Source organism: Rhinolophus ferrumequinum, chromosome 7 (genome assembly GCF_004115265.2).
Source record: "Rhinolophus ferrumequinum isolate MPI-CBG mRhiFer1 chromosome 7, mRhiFer1_v1.p, whole genome shotgun sequence".
Taxonomy (NCBI): domain Eukaryota; kingdom Metazoa; phylum Chordata; class Mammalia; order Chiroptera; family Rhinolophidae; genus Rhinolophus; species Rhinolophus ferrumequinum.
Genome location: NC_046290.1, coordinates 82,300,163 through 82,312,300, shown reverse-complemented (window position 1 = coordinate 82,312,300; position 12,138 = coordinate 82,300,163).

Sequence of the window (12,138 nt, the reverse complement as noted above, 5' to 3'; positions counted from 1 at the left end):
CTTGGTAGAGTTGCCAGAGCAGCAGCCTTCTTTGCTTTCCCGAACTAGGCTTTTCCTGTGCAGGTAGCCATCTGCTTTCCACTTCTACCCCTTAGTAACAGTGGGTGAAACTATCTTCAGTGAAACTATCAATTTTCTTGGTAGTGCCCATTATTTTCTCAAGAGGAAGATCTTAATATGGACGCACAAGTGATCTCAGCGAGGGAAATCAGGCCACAAAGGAAATCTCTAAACATTGCATTTCCAATTTCACATCTGGGAGAATATTGTTGTCTGTGATGATCGTGTGTGTGTGTGTGTGTGTGTGTGTGTGTGTGTGTGTGTGTGTATTGGGTGGGCAGTGGAGGAAAGAGTAAATCCCCTGTCAGAATGTAAACCACACTCTCCAGTCCCTCCTTCTTCACAAACAATGAGAACACTGAGATTCAAATGCATTCTAAGAACTTTGATAGAGTACTCTGTAACTACCCCAAGAACACAATGAAAGAGAAAACAGACTCTCACTTGATGAGACTTCTCAAACAGTTACATGGTTTGCCTGCTTTTTCTTCCCTTCACATGTTCAGAACAATATCACATATTGATGGACAGTTTTGGAAACAAGTAAACTGGTTTCTATTCCACGTGAGAAAAATAAAAAATATGAAGGCTAAAATGAATGGGAAGAAAACATTGAGAGAGTATAAATATTTCTTTCACCTTTTAGTACACTCGTATTTTGTCCATTAACAGTGATTATAACAGTGCCTCGGTGTATATTTTCATATTTTAGTCACTTAAAAAGTTATCTTTCCAGATTTTAATTTTAAGACAATAAACTGATAAGATAAAATTTCTCTGCCATAAAAAAATAGAGAAACAAATAATTAAAGAAAACAAAACAGAGCAAAATATACTAGTACAATCAACGGTGGGTATGAAAAGAATTTAACAGAAGTTTCAAAATATTGATATGCCTTGGTTTAGGACAGTCCAAGCAGCTCCAAAGTCCACTCAGTTTGTGTTCTGAAGAGAGACAGGGATTAAGCAAGAAAACAATGTCCTAAAAAGTATCACGAATAATTCCACTCAGAAGAGTAAGAGAATGAGCTCCAGGATTCCTGAAGAGGAGGTAGACATTTCCATACAAAAAAGAATTCCCCCCAACCCACCACACCCTCTTTTGATTCACTACAAGGGACAAGGAAAATCACTTCAGGTCACCATTTCGGTGATTCCCTAATGGGGATAGTAAAACTGTAAAGGGAAATCTAAACACTCAGAGCTAATTATCTCCAGTAGCAAACTGCAATTTAATCAAATAGATTATGAACGATGGAATCAATGAGCAAGAATTTGAGAGCAAATGGGAGGCAGACATTGCTTATGGAGATCCTCAGCTTCTATCCCCCACACCACAACCCCCAGACTTAATGCAAGTGCCAAGAAACATTATGTATCTATTTCTCTCTATTGCTGGGAAATGGAAATGGTTGCAAAGATGAGTGAACCACTGAACTGGTCACAGTGAATGGTTCAGTCTCTCCAAATCGAGTTAGGGGCATTATCTGAAGTCAAGGGCCATTCCCACACTGGGTAGGAATGCCTCCCAGACACAGTGGAATGCATACAGATTCAGGACAATTAGCTAAGCTTGGATGCAATGAATGCTGAGACCACCGAGTCCTGCTGAACCCTCCTGGTCCTGCAGCCTCCGCCACCCCCAGTCCATGCACTGCAGAAACTCAGTCCTTAATGTGATTTCAGAGGAAAACAGATTTCAGATGAAGAAGGAATCAAATAGAACTACTATACTGTTTCAGTGCAGAGTCTAGATAGAGCTGCCAAGTTACCAAGTTATATAAGAGAAGATGAAGACAAAAGAAAAAAAAAAGATAGCATTTATTTAGGCAATGTTACAGCAGCAAAAATGAAAGTGAATAAAAGGAACATGGCATGTAATAAACAGAGGGGGCTTTATCCTGAAAGGAAACATAACCTAAAATTTTACAAAAACTTAAAAACATCAGCCCACAAGCATTCCTTACTAAGACAACAGTTCTGAAAATACTGGCCTTGTATCTTTACAGATTGCTGAAATATTCTTTCAAACCAGAATTGCTATTGAGGGGGGGAAATATCAAATCTATATTAAAGGATGAAAGACTACTTTAAAATTTGTTTTTAATGACAGATGTAGAGTAAAAATTAATTAACAAGTTTCCTAGATAATTAGGTAATTTGTACAAAATAGGCTGTTATTCACATTTAGGCTAGAAATAACCGCTTGTTTCTCACTGTCTTTGACACAAGAAGGGGGTGACAGAAGAGACAATATAGCGATCTATGAGGTCGGACAATTAAGTTCGCGAACTCATCCTAGAAAAAGTGCTACATAGCTCATTACTGAATATCACTATGGTCACCTTCAAAGTACTCCCCTTGGGAAGCTATGCACCAATGGTAGCACCTCATCCACCCTTCAAACCAACTTTGGAACTCTTTTTCTGGAATGGCCATCAGAGCGGTCGTCATATTACCCTTGATATCCTGAATGTCATCAAAATGTCTTCCTTTCAATATTTCGTTTTTCTTCAGGTAAAGAAAGAAGTCATCGGGGGCCAGATCAGGTGAGTAGGGAGGGTGTTCCAACACAGTTATTTGTTTACTGGCTAAAATCTCCCTCACAGACAGTGCCGTGTGAGCTGGTGCATTGTCATGATGCAAGAGCCATGAATTGTTGGCAAAAAGTTAAAGCCTTTACAGCAATTCCAAATAACAAACTTGGTTAACTCTTTGTTCAGTTGGTAAAAATTTATAATGAACAATTCCTCATATATAAAAAAAAAAAAGGTTAGCAACATTGTTAAAATAAGTTTGCGAACTTGTCACACATATATATTACTTTCAAGTTTAAAAAATTCATTTTCAAAGATGCACAATTTTTCTCACATTGTCTTTTTTTCTTACAAAATAAGATTTATGAATAGAATGATCATATGCATGTCAATTTTGTGAGTGTGCAACTGACACATATATGCTTTCTATTAATTTCTGCTCACTTCACTTTTTCAGATACAATAATAATGCATGCACAGTAGTAAGAGTGGAAGAAAGTTAGAGTCATAGAGTCTGGATTAGAGTTGTCATTAACTGAGTGCCATCTTGAGAAAGGCTCTTGGGTTTTCACTTTCATCTCATAAAAACACAGACCTTTGACCTGTAAGATCTCTTTAAAGAATACAAACTCCTTTAATTTTCTTATTTCTTTCTAACTCTTGCATTTTCTGAAGAAAAAAAAAAAAAGCTAATGGTCCAAACTGCTCCAGAGAAGGTTTCCATTGGTTAGAATTGCACTGGACCTAGAGTCATGAAACCAGCAATTTAGCCCTACTTCTATTACTCACTCATCTTACGATGTTGGAAATGTTGTCAATTTCTCTGAACCTCTCTAATACCTCCTGGATAAAATTAGGCATTTCAATGAGGTATTTTTCTTTTTTTCTTTTTCTCCTCTTCATCTTCATACTTATAAGCTTTAACAGACTTGTTTGAGGAGCTCATTAACCTATAAAACTTCTTCCCATGAAAATGCACAATTTTTGCCTATAATTTCAGTGGTTCTATTGAGGGAGAAGTCCATCAATCTCACATTAAGAATTTCACGAATTGGATAATCTGTAAGGTCATTGCCATCACTTTCATGGTAGGAATCCACCTCACTTCTAAGGTCACAGGCAGATTTCATTTTGGGGTGTCAGAAGATTTTTATCACAATGTTAATAATTTACATTTTTCTATCTTTATTTCCTTGTACATAGATATTTTTAATAAAGTGGGTTAGACGTATATTATTTGACGAGAAGCCTTTGTTAAGTCCATTTATTTAAAGATTTTAGGATATGAAATGAGACGTAATATAGTATAGTGAATAAAATCCTTAGCTTATGAATTCATAGACCTGCATTTCATTCTTTCATCTCAAATGTTCTCTGTAACTGAGTAAGTCAGTTTATAGTTCCTTCCATAATAATGATGATGAAACTTGCCTCCATGAATTGGAAGGTGATTTCCTATCCTGAATTTATATTATGAGTTAATAATAAAGGACCCCTTAAGAAAGCTGTTTTTATTTATTTATATGAATATGATACCATTTAGAATTTTATCAAGTGGTTTATAGTGAACCCAATTGGTGCAAATTCCCAGATTTTTTTGGCTGAGCACACGTAGGCCTTCTTCCTCAGTCAGGCTCACCTGAGCTGTTCCAGCCTCTTCTGTGCCTAGATCAGCAGTGGCAACCCCTAATCCAGCTCAGTTCAGACCATTGTGGCTTGCCTGTGCACGCAGCCCCAAGTAATGCTATTAGCCTGTTCTCTGACAACTGTGGCTGCCTCAGCCTTGCCAGAAATGAAGGCCATCATTGTGTACAGTTTCCATTATAATGTCACTGGAACTATGGAGACTAAGGGTACACTCAGTTTTCAGATTCAGGTTCAGCTGTGGGAAGAAGGATCTGGCTTTTTCAGTGACTGCTACTAGGTAGGGGATCCATATAGTACCCTGGAATTATGGGGATATTAATGCCCCTGGGATAAACATTGAACAGCAAAAAACCGGAGATTAGAAGGAACAAGATAAGTTCCTTGTCCTTACTCCCTTCTGACAGCTTCTCTGGCAATATCCAGGGTGACCAAGAAATCAGCTGCATTTTCCTGTTAAGCGATCCTCAGTAGTCACCTTTTATTCATTCTCCCTCCTCCCTGCTCCATGGTCCTTTGCTTTCACTCTGGCTGCCCTCTTATTGCACTACCCAATAAAGTGTAGCATGTATTCATGAGCTTTACCTCGGGCTCTGCTTTCTAATTTATGCAAGTCTCAGATAAATGATAATGCCTAGGATATTCCTAAGCATTTGCTTCTAGTCTACATGGAAATTTGGGGAAAATGAGAATAGGGAAAGGAGAGAAAACTGAGCAATATGACTTAACTGCAAGTTTAAAATCGATACAAATGTGTGAGGCCATCAACAGTCAAGGAACCTGCAAAAGGTTTCCGAAGTCCGTAAGGTCACTCTTCTATTATATATTCTATATCAATCTGACCCTGAGAGTATCACTCTCTCCAGAGTTTATTGTTTTTTATTTATATTTATTTATATTTTTTATTTATTTATATTTTTTATTTATATTTTATAAAGAGTATAGAAAAAAACGAAGAAAAAAATAGAGAGGCAGAAAAGGGAGGTCATATGAAAAAGGAAAAGCAATTAATTAGATGACAGAAATATATTAAATCAACTTACATTAATGCCTAATTTCTCCGGAAGCCAAGATTAAATATATTGTACATATATTAAAACAAAAGACATTTTAGTTTCAAAAATTTAAGTTTGTCTTTTAAAAACGAAATCTGCCTGAAGACTATTCACCTTTATTCAGTGATATAAACCACAGTATTGATTTGTGATGGGTATGGGAATACATCATCCATATCTCCCTTCAAAGAAGGATGTGTTGCCTTTGTTGATGGGAATCACATCAGTAGAAGCCCTCCAGCTGCCAGCCACTCTGGGATTGCCTCAGTGGCAGAGGGCAACTCACCCAAGGTCATGCCCTTCCTGAGTCAGCATTCTCTAGTGACTAATGGAAAGGGGTTTAAAGGCCTGGTCATGTTGTCACAATGAGGAACATCTGTGATGGATCATTTGAGCTCCAGAGCTCCCTGCAGGGTCAATCAAGGCTACTGTTGGCTAACATTACACATCAACTTCTCTCCTTGCCCAATCTCCTCACAATGATAGGTGTTGATCTCAAGACCTCCCTTCATAAACACTGTATATGTTCTACATATATTCTATACACTACACTTCTCCACATTCATTTCTTTGTGGCAATTTGTATGTGGTGTATGAGGGGAATATAAAGATTCTTCCCTCTAGCCTTTAATATATGTACCTGGCCTCCAAACAGAGGGGATAATACAATATTTAAGAATTTGAAACCTCAGATACCAATCAAAAGAGATACCTATTGAAAACCCTTACTGTGCATTAACCTTTTAATTACTGGTTTGTGTGAAGGCCAGAGGTGGAGCAATCAATATGGAAGTATTTAAATATTTAGCAACTGATATAATAAACATCCTGGATCTCTCCTGAACATCAGCCCTCCCCTAAGTAAAGTGGGACTATTGTTGCAGCAGGCTCCTAACTAAGATGGAGCCAAATTCAGGGCAGGAACACAGTACCCTCATTAACGTAATATTTCTGCCAGAAAAAAAGGCAGGAGAACATGTCAAGTTTTCCACTATGGCAAAACTCCCCATCATATGCTAACCCTCTAATCTACCTAAAGCCCACAGCATCATTTACCTTTCTGTTGAAAAATACTTGTAGCTCTGCTCTGAAGAAGATCCATCTACAGGCAGGAAAGTGCCTTCACACAAGGTAAATAAAAGTAAAGTCCCTGACTAAGCAGTAAATGTTCCTTTGGAGAGATTGTCTTTCAAGTGATCTTCTCTCTATTTTCATGGATAACCGGAACCCAAAACAACACCAAACTTCAAAGAAAAAAGAGAGAGAGAAGAGGAAGAAAGAAAGGAGGGAGGGAGAGAGGGAGGGATGGAGGGAGAAAGGCAGGAAGGCAGGAAGGCAGGAAGGCAGGAAGGCAGGAAGGAAGGAAGGAAGGAAGGAAGGAAGGAAGAAGGAGCGAGGGATGGATGATGAATGAGTGAGAGGGAGAGAGAGATAGAGCTAACAGAAAATATCTTTTTTCGCTTTCTTTTGGATTAAAAGCATTGACCAGAGACACATATACTCTCTGACAGAAGGAATTTCATTTGTCAATATTGGACAATTTAGAACTTCCATTCTAGACTAGGAGCTTGCATAATAAAAAACCACTAAAATGAGGATAGCATTTTATAGTTAGAAAACAAGAGATCTTTCCAAGGAATTTGAGAAAATGTGCCTTTGGGAACTAGATTTACTTCAAGAAATGACAGAAAACTTAAAAAAAATTAACTCATATTCACAAAAATATTCGGGAACAAATTATACTGATAAAATGTTTAAATAGAAGAGGAAAAAATACTTTAGGCTGATAAACTCAATTGCTGAAGGTAAAAATGTTTTTAAGTGAAAATATTCTGAGTAGGATAATGTACTTCTTCTTAGGTAGTGAATCTTAACATTTTTAGGATTGAAGTGTCACATGTAAGTGGTTAAACAAAATATAAAAGGATAGGTGTGGAGAGAGACGATGGGAGTGAGAGAAACAAAGCAATTTAGTCAAAATATTATCAAATATGGATTTATCCTTTCAATTTTTCTTTATTTAAAAATATTCAAATTAAAACTTAGGAAAAAGGGAAAATGATAAATTTAATCATAAAGTCAGGAGTAAAAATTTAAGATGCAGTCGTAACACATGGAATGTGCTGGTCCCACACCCATGTGTGGTAATTAAAAGTCAGGAGGGCTATATTGGCTGCAGAGGTATCCCTGAGGAGTGATGGGTCCCAGTCCCACACCGGGCTCTCCAACTGAAGTTTCCAGAGCCAGGAAGAGAAGTCCCCACAACTTCTGGCTGTGAAAACCAGAAGAGATTGTGGCTGAGTGAGATGGAAGGCTGCTGGAGTCCCAGGTATTCTTCTTAAAGAGCCCACACACATGGACTTACTCGCTGAGGGACTCACCCTCACTCACTCTGAGCTCCAGTGCTGGGGGAGCAGTTTGAAAGGCACTAGGTACAGGGGGCAAGGAACTAAATTGTCTGGCTTCAGAGTAAGGACGGGAGGGGAAGCTTTCTCCCAGAGAGAAGTACTGGTAGAAGTCATTGTTACTTTGTTGAGCCCTCCCCAACCCAGCCTGCACCATATCTGAGTCTCCATCAACCTGAATAAGAATGTTTACCCTGCCCCGGTGATTCCCTAAGACCCTGTCCCACCCAACTTGTGGGCTCACCCAAGCTGCTTCCAGTGGTTTTTCCATACAAATGGCATGTTGTGGCTCATGCTACAAAGTTTCCTAGAATTTCTCAAAGGTTCACAAACCCCAAACAAGAAGTATCTGGCTTCAGAGTGTCCTGTATCTCTTGCGCAGCAGCCCCAAACCTGGCACTAGTGGCAGCAGACCTTGGTTAGCAGATTAGCTTCCCTCAGGCACCTCCAAGCCCAGCACAAATGGCAACCATTTGAAGATCACTTTTTAGCTCATACCATGTGACCCTGGGCAGTGCACAGGCATAGGCTGAATTTAGCTGAACCAGAACCCCTCCCAAAAGGCCCAGAACCAACACACCTGGTGACCAACTTCATACTACACCAGAGCACCACCCGACCAACTCCACAAAAGACGCACTTAAAGGGTGCACTGAGAAGTCACCACAGCCCTGATAAAGCAAATCTCGCTCTGTGTGTTCAGACCCTGCACAACACTTTCTCCACTGTAGTCACAGCAAGGGCTCACAACAAATTAGCATAAGGGTCAATTTCTACCACTGACATGCAAACAGCAACCAAGGCTCAACTACAACAAGAAGGCACACAAAATTCACAGGGGACACACCTGGACCACCCAGCTCAGGTGAAAAGAGAGACTGTGCCACTGGACGCCTACTACATGAGACCACTCTACTAAGATGGGGAGACATAGCAGCTCTACCTAATACATAGAAAGAAATCCAGGGAGGAGCCAAAACGGAAATAAACAAAAACATGTCGCAAGTGAAAAAACAGAACAAAACTCCAGAAAAAGAAGTAAACAAAAATGGAGACAAGTAATCTATCAGAGGCAGAATTCAAAATACTGGTTAAGGATGGTCAATAAACATAGGGAAAAAGTCATGAACTCAGTGAGAACTTTAAAAAAGAGATAGGTAACAAAAATGGAAATATAAAACATGAAAAAGAACCAGTTATAAATAAGAATATAATAAGTGAAATAAAAAACACATTAGAGGGAATCAACAGAGGATTGAATTTGCAATTTACAATATAAGTTAGCAGAAAACACACAATCAGAACAGAAAAAAGAAAAAAAAAATCCAAAAATTGGAGGATAGTTGAAGGGGCCTCTTGAACAATATCAAGCGTAACAACTGTCACATCATAGGGGTACTAGAAGGACAAAAGACAGAGCAAGGAATTGAACACCTATTAGAAGAAATAACCCCTAATTTGGTGAAAGAAATAGACAAACAAGCCTGGAATCTTAGAGAGTCCCAAACAAGATGAACCCAAAGAGGCCCACAACAAGACACCTTGTAATTAAAACATCAAAGGTCAAAGACAAAGAGAGAATCTTAAAAGCAGCAAGAGAATGTCAACTTATTACCTACAAGGGAGCTCCCATAAGACTGTCAGCTGATTTCTTAACAGAAACTTTGGAGGCCCGTGGGATTGGCAGGAAATATTCAAAGTAATGAATAGCAAGGACCTATAACCAAGATTACTCTACCAGCAAAACTATCATTTAGAATCGAAGGACAAAGAACTTCCCAGACAAGAAAAAACTCAAAAAATTCATCACGACCAAATCAGTATTACAAGAAATGTTAAAAGAATATCTTTAAGAAGGAGAAAATAAAACAAAACATGACAATAAAATGGCAATGACTATTTATTTATCAACAATTAATTTAAATGTAATTGGATTAAACGTTCCAATGAAAAGACACAGGGTGGCTGAATGGATAAGAAAACAAGAAAACAGATCCTGCCTACAAGAGACTCACTTTAGACACCGTCTGTATGTACAGACTAAAATTAAAGGGATGGGAAAAGATATTTCATGAAAATGGAAACAAAGAAAAGAATATAAAACTTGGGTAGCCATACTTATACTAGACAAAATAGAGTTTAAAACAAAGGCTATAGCAAGAGACAAAGACGGACCCAGTAATCCTACTTCTGAAGAAACCCAAAATACTACTTTGAAAGGACATGCAGTCCATACATTCATTGCAGCATTGTTTACTATAGCCAAGATATGGAGACAACCTAGGTGTCCATCAGTGGATGAATGGATGAAGAAGAAATGGTACATATTTACAATGGAATATTACTCAGCTGTAAAAAAAAAAAATGAAATCTTGCCATCAGAAACAACATGGATGGACCTTGAGGGTATTATGCAGAGTGGAGTAAGTCAGACAAAGAAAGACAAATGCTATATGATTTCACTTATATGTGTAATCTAAAGGATAAAATAAACAAAACAGAAACAAATTCATAGACACAGAGAACATTTTGATCATTGTCAGACGGGAGGGGGCTTTGTGAGATGGGTGAAAAAAGGTAAAATGATTAAGAAATACAAATTGGTAGTTACAAAATAGTTATGCAGATGTGAAGTATAGCATAAGGAATATAGTCAATATTGTAGTAACTATGCGTGGTGTCAGATGGGTACTAGATTTATCGGGGTGATCACTTTGTAAGTTATATAAATGTCTAATCATTATGCTGTACATTTGAACCTAATCTAATATTTCATGTCAACTGTAATTGAAAAACTTAAAAAAATAATCATATAGATTTTCATACACTAAAAAAAGTAGTCATAAGAAATAAATTTACATTTGAACTATGCATTTTCATGAGAAAATAAGTATCATCTAATTTACTTTTCTGCTTCTAAAGTTGGCATTGTGATTAAATGGCTTCAGGTGATTATTGAAGGAGAAGAAACCAATTTGGTAACTCACTCTAAAATGAATACCTATTACTACTGTTAAACACTGGGTTTAGGCCCATACAGATTCTATTCTCAGCAGATCTCTTCTAAGTCCATCAACTGTGTGCCGGTATGTAAAGTAATAACTTACTTTGTTTTCACGTAAAGTTGATTTGTCTTTGAATTGCAACAATCAAATGTCAATATAATTTTTTGAACTGTGATTCTGATGGGACTCTCAATTAAAAAAAAAAAGATTTATGCATTTTTACTACATTCCTAAGGTATTTGAAACACTGCTTTTTTAGCCCTGCAAAATACTATTATAAAATTCCTAGCTACAGTGCAAAACTTCAAATGTAAAACAATTTGTTTAACAGATACTACAAAAAAAACCTACACGCCTCTATAAATGCTTGATACAAATCAAAATTGTAATCTCTCTTGTGAGATGCAAATAATACTGAAAGAAATAACAAATTTTGTTTAGTTTTTTTTTAAGACAATTGTGTGAATTAACTGAATAGATTCTTTCTAAGAGCAGATTTTTGATAAAGAGAGCAAACACAAGTCAAGCATAACAATCAAAGAGTATCTTTATCTAATCAAAAACACCTCTTTTAGGTTATGTTTAGAATGCCTTCCTGAGAGTTACCTAGATGAAAAATACATAATAATTGATCATTTACTTAACATTTGTACTTTTAAAAAATAAAACATAACTTTTCTTATATTTAAATCCATTTTAATTGTGAAATGTTTTTTTAAAAATCAAAGACTAATATCACATTTAATACATATTGTTTTGACATATCTATTTCAGATGTTTTAATTAAAAAACTCACTAATTATACAGTCCTCACTACATTGTACCCTTAATGATTCAAGCTCCCACATTGCTTGCCAGAGGTAACAGCTGTGCTTATGTTGATGATTTTTTTTCCATCCATGTTTTTATAAATTCACTACAACTATGTTTTTCCACCAATATATGTTATTGATTTCAATGTTTTTAGTGTTTATCATAAGAGGGGGCATACTTGTGTAGCTTTCTTTTTTTCCCCACTTAGTATTGCTTTTAAGATTTATTTACATGTATTCATATTTGTTTCATTAATATTACCTATTAAATAACTTTCCATGACATGAATCTTAGATTTTTTGTTCATCTTCCATTTACAGGGAATGAGGTCAATTTTAATGTTTTACTGGTATAAAGATTCAGTAAACTTCCTTGTACACAACCACTTATGTATATGTGTTAGATGTCCTCTAGTTTATAGAGAAGAATCTCTCTAGTGGTGGAAATTTTGAGTTGTAGAGTGTGTGTGTGTGTGTGTGTGTGTGTGTGTGTGTGTACGCACACATGTTTACCTACTTGTTCCTACTTTTGTTGTGTAAAGGAGTACCAATTTACAAAAATATGAGGTGTTCCACATTCTCAAAATCACTTAGAATTGTCATATTATAAAATGTGAGAT